The sequence below is a fragment of the Ascaphus truei genome, chromosome 1 (genome assembly GCF_040206685.1).
Source record: "Ascaphus truei isolate aAscTru1 chromosome 1, aAscTru1.hap1, whole genome shotgun sequence".
NCBI lineage: Eukaryota > Metazoa > Chordata > Amphibia > Anura > Ascaphidae > Ascaphus > Ascaphus truei.
The window spans coordinates 47,583,331-47,595,472 of NC_134483.1; the positions used below are offsets into that span (position 1 = coordinate 47,583,331).

The window sequence follows — 12,142 nt, forward strand, 5'->3', positions numbered from 1 at the left end:
ATGGTGTGAGCTCCATCACTAAAAACATTAACACCGGGGTGCAAAGTGCTTGTTCGGCTCCCACACAGAGCACAATACAACTGCATGTCTATTAAAGTGCTTATTCGGCGCCGGCATATCAGTACCCACGTGCTCCCCACTTGGCCCGAATTGAAGCTGAGCTGTGGATGATACATACAGTAAGGGGGAATGAATGGCGGATAACATTATTATGCTCCCCCCCCCCCGGTATTACATCGTACGCTTTACCGGTAATCGATTTGTGGTTCACAAATAACCTACATACAATGCAAGATGTGTGCGGTGCAAAGTCTGCCGGGGGGGGGGCTTGCTTCACAAGCAACGGCCTGTCCCGCAGCAAAGGATGCTCTCCGCAACTCATGTCACCGGGAGGGTCCGGGGCTCAGGCCGGGAACCGCTGCTTCGGAGGCTTTATAAAGGGTGCCGGGTATCTCCTCTAACAAGCGCCATTTTCTCCCGCTAATTCCCCTACCTAAAACATGGCACCGCCTGAGGCGGCCTCCTGCCGGTGACTGGTCCCTTCCCCCGCAGGGAAACCCACACACCTGCGAGCCGGACAGGCAGCTGGGTGCGGAGCGGCACATCGTCATGTAGCGCCTCCGCTGCAGGGTGGTGTCGGCAATGCGCTCAGGTTACCGCCGCTGAACGGTTTAAAAAGCCGATAGTGGCACTATAACCTATGCAGAGGCGCGAGGCGGGCGGGTGAGGGCGCGAGCTGCAGACATAATGAGTGAGGGCCGAAGCGTGCAGCCGCACGAGGAAACGGGCGAGCAGTGACAGTTGAGCGAGTGGAGACTGTGCAGTCCGCGCGGCCTCCTTCCAGCATGCGCACATGAATAAAAAGGTACTGGCCACCAGTCTAGGCCTTCTCTCTCCCCCCGTGTCCTTAGTCATTCACTGCGTTGCACTACGAGGCGCCCGCTGATCACCATAACAGAGATCCTCCATTCTCTCTGTTTTACGTACGAATGATAATAAACGTGCATAGAAAAACCCTTCAAAACATACATTGTTCATATAAATAACGCACCTGAGCGCTCACCCTCGCGTCCGATTACAGGATCCACTGCAACAGGAACTGACGTCGCTGGTCTACGCACGAAAGGGAGGAGAGTAAAGAAATAAACGTCACGACGCTAAACTGCGCGTAACCTTGGCAGAAGGCAAAGTAGTAGGCGGCCATCTTGAGGCTGGCGATCCGCCATCACAACTCCTGCGGCCCCTTGCGGGTTGAGGGCATAGTCTAGGCTGCCAGCCACGTGACGTCATCGAGCATACGACGGCGGCGCCGCCACACGTGACCACGCTGTTTGAGATTGTTCTGGAACAAAGCGCAGCAGATAGGAGGAGAGGACATTGGAGCGAGCACGCGGTGGCGGAGTGGCGTGCGCCGCAGTGTAGCACTCTGTCCCTGGATGAGCTTCTCATTATCTGCCTATTCCTCATACAAAGAGAGCAGGAGCTGTGTGTATCAGTGACACCAGCAGCTGGTTATCCAAACAAGAGCAGGGACACTCGCTTCAGAATATGTTGGTGCTTTAGAAATACATACTAATAATTGAAACAGCCCTGTGCTAGGGTCATGCTGCAGCAAATACACATTTTGTATACAAGCTGCTGCAGAGAAAGGATGGCTGGGGTGGATGCTGCAATTCCTCTTAGGCTACGTCCACGCTAGCGCTGAGTGCGCGGTGTTGCCGAGTTTGCTTGCGCGGTGCTTGCCGCCCCCCCCCCCACTTTGCGCACCACTGCCTTAAGGTATGGTAACCTAAGGCCTGGGACATAGTGGTTTTAAGCTCGAAGACGGGCTGACCCGCGCTGAGCAGATGCACAAAGCCCCTGCATCTGTCATCAGCGCGGCTATAGTTTCTCCCTCCACATGCGCGCTGATGCGTGCGGAGGCAAGTTTCAAATTTGCCGCTCAGGGAAGCGATGTGAGCGGTCACGTGACCGCTCACATCCAATGGGAGCGAGGGACTAGCCTCGTCTCCCGCTACGCCTCTGCTCTGCCCCGCCCCCTGAGGACACTCACTGCCTCGCCTGCAAGGACAGGAAAAAGCTCCATTTTGGAGCAGGTGAGGCAGAGCAGGAGCGCGGATCAGCTCTGTTTGCTCCTCTATGTCCCAGGCCTAAGAAGGATCTCACGGTATGCTCCTTCAAGTTCCAGGTGCTATCATCTGTTTCCCTGATATAAGTCCTGAATCAGTTCTGGCTGTAGTACGGTAGCGGCTGAAATCAATATAGACTGTAGCAAAGTTGTCAGCAGTATAACTGTAGCCGAACTCTCCCACTTGTCTGTGCAGAGGGACACCGGAAGCTTCGATCCAGTCTCAACACAGCCTGACATCACTCGTCAGTGTAGGGACCCAGAGGACTTCTGTGTCTCGTAGCAGAGGCAGACAGCGACTGTGTGCATTAAAGGGACACCATGGCATAACGCAGCGTGCGAAAACCAATCCAACGTGTTTCACTCTAACAACGAGCTTCTTCAGGGATTATGGAATAGTAGGGGACTCCTGATCATTTATATTATAAAATCAATGACGTCATGATTATATAACCTTAATATTAGATTAGAGTTGTCACAGGAGACCAGTGCTATTATCACTTTTACCATTGGGGATCAATTCACTAGACAGAACAAGATAGTGGAATAAAATGAGGTTTATTCTGTCCAGTAGACATACAAATGATACACAAAATACAATAGAATAAACACTTAACTGGGGATCTAGGGGGAGACACTAGCCTAATTAGGTGCAGGGCGCCTGTTTCAGAAGGCTTACCCTGTCCGCTCCTGGTCCAGAAACTTCATGGTACCTTCCTCCAGGGAAGATACCTGTCTGTACCCGCTAACCGCGAGCAAGCCACAAAATAGAACTTGGCCGCAAATTCAGAACTTGGTCTCCGCTAGGCAGGCTTCTCCGACTAAAAATGCCAGTTGCTCTGTTATTTGCAACAGAGCAACTTTGAAAAGCCCGCCAGCGCCTCACCGACCCAAACCTGAGATCGTCTGGTTCTCTGATCGACCAGTCCCCTTACATAGACCTCAGTTTTCTATGTCTAACATGGATTAGGGGCTGCTGACCAATCAGAGGACAGATCATAACTCAGCCAGCCAATCAGAATGGGGGATCGTCTGGCTGCTGACTTCAGAGAAGGGGGTGTGTTGAGCCGGTTCAAAAAGCCGGGTGAGCGGGAAATATGAATTGGCCGATAGGAATCGTGCCTACGAGAAGTGGCTTCCCCCAGCCAGCCCATTGCTTCCAGCTGGGCAGGCTCCAACAGGTCTGCCAGTCCAAGTGTCTTCCCTGCGGGAAGCCCTAAATCTCCGGACCCAGTACTCTGCCCTTCCCCACTTCACCAAACTGTTCCGACACCTCTCGACTTCCTTTCTCCTCTTTGATCCCCAATCTTTATGCAAAAATCCCGGCACCCACTTAGATGCCTGGGCTGGCTGTATAGAGATTAATACAGTACATACTTTTAAAAACAATACACTTCTTTATTAAACCTGGTAACCTTAGGGGAACATCATACATGTGGGAGAAATGGGACTTGGATAGTTGGGGTCGAAAACCAGGACTCTGGGGGACACTGTAGCCCTGGTGTATTTCACATTGCATGCCTGCCTGCTCGTCGGGTAGAACGGGACTACCAGTGACTGTACCCGAACTTCTACACAGATTCTAAACACATTTTGACCCAAATATCCCCCTTGAAACTCCCACTCCCAAAATCCCACTTTTATTACACAACAGGAAAAAGTTAACACACAACAGGACAGGTTTTAGGTTATGCATACAGTGTCCCTGGCTTATGGTGCTACTAAGCTACCAGGGAACCATGATTTTCCGGGGTAACCAGTCGAGCTTCACCTTTATTATGAAGACTTGCTACTCCAACCGTCACAATAGTTCATGTGCTTAATATATAAAACATAACAGAAAATACAGTTATTCAATTTATACAATAATTTAAAAAATATATAAGAAATATAAAAAACATGTAAAAGCAAATATGTAAAAAAAAATAATAATGTGTAGTTAGCCAAACTACCACAAGATGCTGATAGAGAGCAAAGATGCCATATACAGTAACATATTGAGCATTAAATAGTACCATTGAAAATAGAATGAATGTACATATACATATAAATACTCTAATATGTTAATGTTAAATACAACACTAGGATAAAAAATGATGATAATACATTAATGAGAGACGAGATTAAAAAAAAAAGTTAACGCCTATATCAATGTTTAGTCCTTTTGGATGAGAGTACAGTATTTAAATTATAAATTCAAAAGGACTCTCTATGGCAAGCATGTCAAACTCGCGGCCCGCGGACCGCATGCGGCCCACAATGAACATATTTGCGGCCCAGCCCAGTCGTTCCCAATCTGTGCGCCGTGTCGCCCTGGTGCGCCGTGGCTTGCCTAGATGGGCGCCGCGAGTATCCTCCCCACATCCCTCCTTCATGCTGGCCGGGCCGCAGGGGATTGGCTGCAGGCAGAGAGGAAGCCGGGGGCGGGGCTTCCGCTTTGTGCAGAGCACACGGTGAGTGTGTGTTTGCCTTCCTGCTCCTGGTTCCTCTGTCTGCTGGTGGCTGCGCGGTGTCCCGTCCCCTTCTGCCCCGGGTGATAGGAGAAGCTAGGGGGGTGCTGAGAGGGAATTAGTTGTACATTTGCCTGTCCTGCACGGATCGCATGCCTTTCCTCCTCCCCCCTCCCTCTCCCCCCAGTCACTCACATCCGTCGCTGCCTCTGCTCTCCTCTGCTCTCCTGTGTGTGTGTGTGTGTGTGTATCTGTGTGTGTGTATCTGTGTGTGTGTGTATCTGTGTGTGTGTGTATCTATGTGTGTGAATGTCACGCTCTCCTCACAAGCGCAGGGAAAAAGGGAAGGACCCGTTAGCGAGGTGGGGAGGCCGCAGGGGATACGAAGGGAGTAAGTTGTCGTGCAGCTGGGGATCGGCGCACGCAGTCACGTGAACGCGCCGCGCGCATGAGAATGTGCGACACGTCCAGAGTTGCGGTGTCTGCTCAGAGACACAAGTGATCCAGCTGCACGCGTGCGCTCTGACAGCAGAGCGGGAGTGCGCGCGCTCTCAGACACCAACGCGGGGGTTGCGGGAAGCAAATGCTTCAGCACAGGAGTCTGGAAACGGAAACCAGGAAACATGGAACATGGAGTCCAGAGCACAAGGTAACATCCAGAGAAGAACTGCTTCTTGGAGAACGTCCAGACTTCTTAAAGGCATAGTGACAGAAACAGCAAGGTGCAGCGAAACTAAACATAACATAAGGGTTCTTAGTCTCATCCATTGGCCAAGGAATTATAAACCTGCTACCATGTCAAGGTGAACCCTACTAAGCAGGTACCTGCACTACCCGACGATAAACTAACCTCAGTAGTATAAGAGTGACTGTCCCAGTCTTCCGGAATCCACAGGAGATAAGTAAAGGTCCCAAGGAGGTCCAGACAGGAACAGTATGCGATGAGTACTAGCAGGCACCAGGGCTGGTAGCAAAAGACTAAATGCAAAGAGAAAGTCAAAGAGAGGCTTACTACCTGTCAGGAGGAAGAGGGCAGGGTTTGCCAGAAAGCAAGATGGTGTTGCTTGCGTCAGAATCCTTAAAGACACAGGATCTTGACTCGCAGCTAGAGGGTGGCGATCAGAAGTAAACAGGTAAGGAAGGAACACGCCGCAGGGGGCGTGTTCCGCGCATCGTTACAGTACCCCCCTCTTAAGGATCGAACTCCGAGCGATCCAAGAGACTAAGGGGCAGCGATGCATAGGAAGGAAGACTCGCAGCTAGAGGCAGCGCCCGCCACACAGAGAATCAACAAGGAATCTTGACTCGCAGCTAGAGGGCGGCGCACGCCATACAGGGAGACATCAGGGAAACTAGGCAAGAGGGCAGCGCCCGCCACACAGAGAATCAACAGGGAATCTTGACTCGCAGCTAGAGGACGGCGCATGCCATACAGAGAGACATCAGATAAACTAGGCATGGGTAGAGAATACACCAGATAGTGCCTAAGAGTAAAAAATAGGGAGCTTTTCCTCTGTAATGGGAGACACAAGGGATTTCTCTTCCGGAGATAGGGACGTGACCTTGGCTGGCGAAGAACAGGGAGTTACCAAAGGAGGCTCATAGGGGTGCCCCACAGGGGTTAATACAGGAATGACCCTGAGAACAGAACTTAGAAATTCAAGCTTAGAACGTGGAAGTAGAAAGGATTCTTTCTCTGACAAGACTGCCTAGCAGGGATTAAAGCAGGAAAAACCTCAAGGGCTGGAATGGGAGATTCAGAGTTAGAAATAGAGGGAAAAAGGGAAAGTTGACTCGCAGCTGGAGGGCGGCGCACGCCGTCACGTGTACGCGCCACACGTGAGAGAATGCGTGACGCGACCGGGGATGGCCGGGCTCCGTGGTACAAGTAGGGAACCGCGGGTGCTTGCATGCTCTATAAGGAGAGCGGGAACTGAGATGCGGCAAGTAAGGAGGGAGCACGCCGCAGGGGGCGTGTTCCCCGATTCCTTACAGTATCCCCCCCTTCAGGATCGGACTCCGAACGATCCTTACTAGACATGGGGGGACTAGGATCTCCCAACGATACAGGGGCACAGGAACTAGGAACATGGACACGAACATGGCATGGAACATGGAGGAAGGTGGGGCCACCTCTGGGGGTCCGTTTGTTGGGCTGAGCATAATGTCACGCTTGTGCTCTCCTCACAAGCGCAGGGAAAAAGGGAAGGACCCGTTAGCGAGGTGGGGAGGCCGCAGGGGATAAAAAGGGAGTAAGTTGCCGTGCAGCTGGGGATCGGCGCACGCAGTCACGTGACCGCGCCGCGTGCATGAGAATGCGCGACGCGTCCGGAGGTGCGGTGTCTGCTCAGAGACACAAGTTATCCAGCTGCACGCGCGCGCTCTGACAGCAGAGAGGGAGTGCGCGCGCTCCCAGACACCAACGCGGGGGTTGCGGGAAGCCAATGCTTCAGCACAGGAGTCTGGAAACATGGAGTCCAGAGCACAAGGTAACATCCAGAGAAGGACTGCTTCTTGGAGAACGTCCAGACTTCTTAAAGGCATAGTGACAGAAACAGCAAGGTGCAGCGAAACTAAACATAACATAAGGGTTCTTAGTCTAATCCATTGGCCAAGGAATTATAAGCCTGCTACCACGTCAAGGTGAACCCTACTAAGCAGGTACCTACACTACCCGACGATAAACTAACCTCAGTAGTATAAGAGTGACTGTCCCAGTCTTCCGGAATCCACAGGAGATAAGTAAAGGTCCCAAGAGGTCCAGACAGGAACAGTATGCGATGAGTACTAGCAGTCACAAGGGCTGGTAGCAAAAGACTAAATGCAAAGAGAAAGTCAAAGAGAGGCTTACTACCTGTCAGGAGGAAGAGGGCAGGGTTTGCCAGAAAGCAAGATGGCGTTGCTTGCTTCAGAATCCTTAAAGACACAGGATCTTGACTCAGAGCTAGAGGGTGGCGATCAGAAGTAAAAAGGTAAGGAAGGAACACGCCGCAGGGGGCGTGTTCCGCGCATCATTACAGTGTATCTGTGTGTATCTCTGTGTGTCTGTGTGTATCTCTGTGTGTGTGTGTGTCTGAGAGAGAGAGAGTGTCTGAGAGAGAGAGAGAGTGTCACAGAGAGAGAGAGTGTCTGAGAGAGAGAGAGAGTGTCTGAGAGAGAGTGTGTCTGAGAGAGAGAGTGTCTGAGAGAGAGAGTGTGTCAGAGAGAGAGAGAGAGAGTGTCAGAGAGTCTGTGTGTCTGAGAGAGAGAGAGAGAGTGTGTGTCAGAGAGAGAGAGAGTGTCTGAGAGAGAGAGTGTGTCTGAGAGAGTGTCTGAGAGAGAGTGTCTGAGAGAGAGAGTGTCTGAGAGATAGAGTCTGAGAGAGAGTGTCAGAGAGAGAGAGTGTATGAGAGTGTGTGTCTGAGTGTGTCTGAGAGAGAGTGTGTGTCTGAGAGAGTGTGTCTGAGAGAGAGTGTGTCAGAGAGAGAGTGTATCAGAGAGAGAGTGTGTGTCAGAGAGAGAGAGGTGTCAGAGAGAGAGAGGGTGTGTCAGAGAGAGAGAGAGAGTGTGTCAGAGAGGGGGAGAGAGTCAGAGAGGGGGAGAGAGTCGGAGAGGGGGAGAGAAAGGGAGAGGGAGAGAGGGAGTCAGAGAGAGAGAGGGAGGGAGAGAGAGTCAGAGAGAGGGAGAGTCCGAGAGAGGGAGTCAGAGAGAGGGAGTCAGAGAGAGGGAGTCAGAGAGAGGGAGAGGAAGTCAGAGAGAGGGAGTCAGAGAGAGGGAGGGAGAGAGTCAGAGAGAGGGAGGGAGAGAGTCAGAGAGAGGGAGAGAAAGTCAGAGAGAGAGGGAGAGAGTCAGAGAGAGGGAGTCAAAGAGAGGGAGGGAGTCAAGAGAGAGGGAGGGAGAGTAGAGTCAAAGGGAGGGAGAGTAGAGTCAGAGGGAGTCAGGGAGAGAGAGAGTCAGAGGGAGGGTGAGAGTCAGAGGGAGGGAGAGAGTCAGAGGGAGGGAGAGTCAGAGGGAGGGAGAGAGTCAGAGGGAGAGAGAGTCAGAGGGAGGGAGAGAGTCAGAGATGCCAAGTGTCAGGAAGAAAACATTAATTTTATCGTTGTTGTTCTTTTTTTTATACTGTACTTTTCGAAATAAACCTACGTTTCTATGAAAATTTAAGTTTTTGTTTTTTTGCGGCCCACCTAAACTTAAACCTTGTTTATTTGGCCCGTGTTAGCCTTTGTGTTTGACATGCTTGCTCTACGGGAAAGGTCTATAATTCTATTGCCCCCTCTCCAGTTGGGGGATAGTGACTGTATACCAATATACTGTAGGATAGACCTGTAGGATTGGATTTATGGATTTTTTTAAATCATCTTTTTATTCGTTTTTGAATAACATGAAATAATATAAATACAATAATTCATGAGAGAAAAAAAAAACTTAACAACTACTGTACCCCCACATTCCCACAACCCCCCACACCACAGCTCATATATTATACAAAAACCCTGCAAAAACACCAGACATTGCCACAAAACAAGACACCAACCCGATATCCGATACCACTCTGAAAACAAATACATTTATACATGTATATGAAAGAAAATCATTTTTAATCATTTTTATAATCTATATACTATAACTCCCAGCATCATCTGGTCTCGCTATTATAGAGTTATGCATTTCCAAATAAGACAAGAAAGGAAACCAGATATCCATAAATTTAGAGTGTTTTTGTCATAAGGAAAAAGTAATGATCTCTAAAGTACATATCTCCCATGCTCTATTCCAGGGGTGCGCAGGATTTGTTTTTTGGGGAGGGGGGTTCACGCGGGCAGTTGCAGAGGCCCCGCGCTCTTGCCAGAGGCATTTAAATTAAATGCTGGGGGACCACGCGAGACCTCTGCATCCTCAATTTACCGGGATTCAGCCGTCTCCTGGTCATGTCGCCATGACAAAGCGGCATCGAATGACGCTGCGAGGTCATGTGACATGACGCATCATCATGGCAGCGCGTGTGAAATTACACTGCGGGTCACGTGACGTCACGTGACCCTCCGTGTCATTTGACGCCAGGTCACACGAGAGGGGGGGGGGCGCGATCGCAGGTACCCTACTCTTGTCAACATTGTGTCATATTTGGTGCCGATACATTCTTCTAGTTAGAAGCAATGCACAATCTGGCGGCTAATAGTAAATGTGTGATTAGAAAACTGGAGTCAGATTTAAGGACATGCTTTTTATCCACATCCACTGTACAATGTGGATTTTTTTATAATGTAATGATACATTGTTGGTTTTACGCTCCATAATAATGTTCCGAATGTGCTCTAGAATCTGGACTCTTAAGTGTCGTGTAGTTCGACTTATATATTGCAAAACACAAGGACATAACAATAAATAGACCACTTAGTCAGTTTTAGAATTGATAAATTGTTTGATTTTGAATTGTCTCGTGTTTTTTTAACAAGTACAGTCATGTGAAAAAGAAAGTACACCCTCTTTGAATTCCATGGTTTTATATATCAGGACATAATAACAATCATCTGTTCCTTAGCAGGTCTAAAAACTAAGTAAATACAACCTCAGATGAACAACAACACATGACATATTACACCGTGTCATGATTTATTTAACAAAAATAAAGCCAAAATGGAGAAGCTATGTGTGAAAAACTAAGTACACCCTTACTGCTTCCATAGGAATTAAGATGCTAAGTAGCAGACAGGTGCTGCTAATCAAATGTCCTTGGTTAATTGATCATCAGCAAGTGTGACCACCTCTATAAAAGCCGAAGTGTTAGCAGTTTTCTGGTCTGGAGCATTCAGGTGTGTGTTCACACAATGCCAAGGAGGAAAGACATCAGTAATGATCTTAGAGAAGCAATTGTTGCTGCCCATCAATCTGGGAAGGGTTATAAGGCCATTTCCAAACAATTTAAAGTCCATAATTCTACAGTGAGAAAGTTTATTCAAAAGTGGAAAACATTCAAGACAGTTGCCAATCTTCCCAGGAGTGGACATCCCAGCAAATTCACCCCAAGGTCAGACCGTGCAATGCTCAGAGAAATTGAAAAATACCCAAGAGTTACATCTCAGACTCTACAGGCCTCAGTTAGCATGTTAAATGTTAAAGTTCATGAAAGTATAATTAGAAAAAGACTGAAAAAGTATGATTTATTTGGAAGGGTTGCCATGACTCCTGAAGAAGTGGCAACAGCTACGAAACGCGTAGAATCCGACTTAGCAATTTGGAGGACATTGTCTGGGGAGTACTGACGAGAGGAGGTGCTGGCAAACGAGCAGGAGAATTCACAGCGGTAGACAGCGTCTTCCGCCCTGACCGCCGCGTCACAGGAAGTGACGTCACCGGACGTGACGCACGCGGAAGAAATCTCCAAGTGACTGTAACAGCAATATCCCTCCACGAGTCACCTCCGGCTCTCTCCAACGATTCATACCATTGTACAAATGTGAGTGCATTACCTGTGTGTGTTTGTGCCACATTATACCCTATTTATTACACTATTGTGTGCTCTCTTTCTTTATTTAACCCTCGGGAGGTACACTCAGGATTTATGGACCCTTCTAGCCCACCAGATACATTGATCTAGCATCATTATTATCAGAGGGCATTTATTGCACAAGGGCTCCAGTCAAAGAGAGAAGGATCTCTGACACGTCTGTTACCTATTCATATATTGCGATTGAGACCTATTTTGAGATTATCTTTTGCACATTTTACATATTTGGTCTGCACTATTATTTCTTCCATTTTTCCCTGCATATTATCCCAAGATTTGAGCGCTCCTCCTACCTGGAAGAAAACGCATTGTTATGAGAAAGCCTCTTCTCTCTAAAAAGAACATGGCAGCACGGCTTAGGTTTGCAAAGTTGCATCTGAACAAACCACAAGACTTCTGGAACAATGTCCTTTGGACAGACGAGACCAAAGTGGAGATGTTTGGTCATAATGCACAGCGCCACGTTTGGCGAAAACCAAACACAGCATATCAGTATAAATACCTCATACCAACTGTCAAGCAGGGTGGTGGAGGGGTTACATAGTTACATATAGTTACATAGTAGATGAGGTTGAAAAAAGACGTACGTCCATCAAGTTCAACCTATGCTAAATTTAGACAACAGATACTTTATTCTATATCTATACTTATTGATCCAGAGGAAGGCAAACAAAAAACCCCATTAAGGGGAAAAATTAATTCCTTCCTGACTCCAAGAATTGGCAATCGGATTAATCCCTGGATCAACATCCTTCCCATGTATACTTATTTGGTATATCCCTGTATACCTTTCCCATCTAAAAAGATGTCCAACCTTTTTTTGAACAAATCTATTGTATCTGCCATCACAGTCTCCATGGGTAATGAATTCCAAATTTTAACTGCCCTTACTGTAAAGAACCCTTTCCTTTGTTGCTGGTGAAATTTCCTTTCCACCAACCTTAAGGGATGGCCCCGAGTCCTTTGTACTGCCCGTGGGATGAATAGTTCTTTTGAAAGCTCCTTTTATTGTCCCTGAATATATTTGTATATAGTTATCATATCCCCTCTTAGACGCCTCTTTTCTAATGTAAATAA

At 48.4% G+C, this 12,142-nt stretch overlaps 1 protein-coding gene across 6 annotated transcripts in view; it reads right to left on the minus strand.

The window, feature by feature from the left end:
• Positions 1 to 1,211, minus strand: part of ZFR (zinc finger RNA binding protein) — a 38,741-nt gene extending 37,530 nt beyond the window's left edge. For 2 of the 6 annotated variants that reach the window (XM_075587620.1, XM_075587588.1), the window contains exon 1: positions 1,052 to 1,201. The gene's annotated coding sequence lies outside the window, so the exon portion shown is untranslated. Of the gene's footprint in view, positions 1 to 493; positions 700 to 1,051 lie in introns of those variants that run through there. The other 4 variants (XM_075587605.1, XM_075587614.1, XM_075587595.1 and 1 more) reach the window with 4 other exon arrangements.
• Positions 1,212 to 12,142: the final 10,931 nt, after the last annotated feature.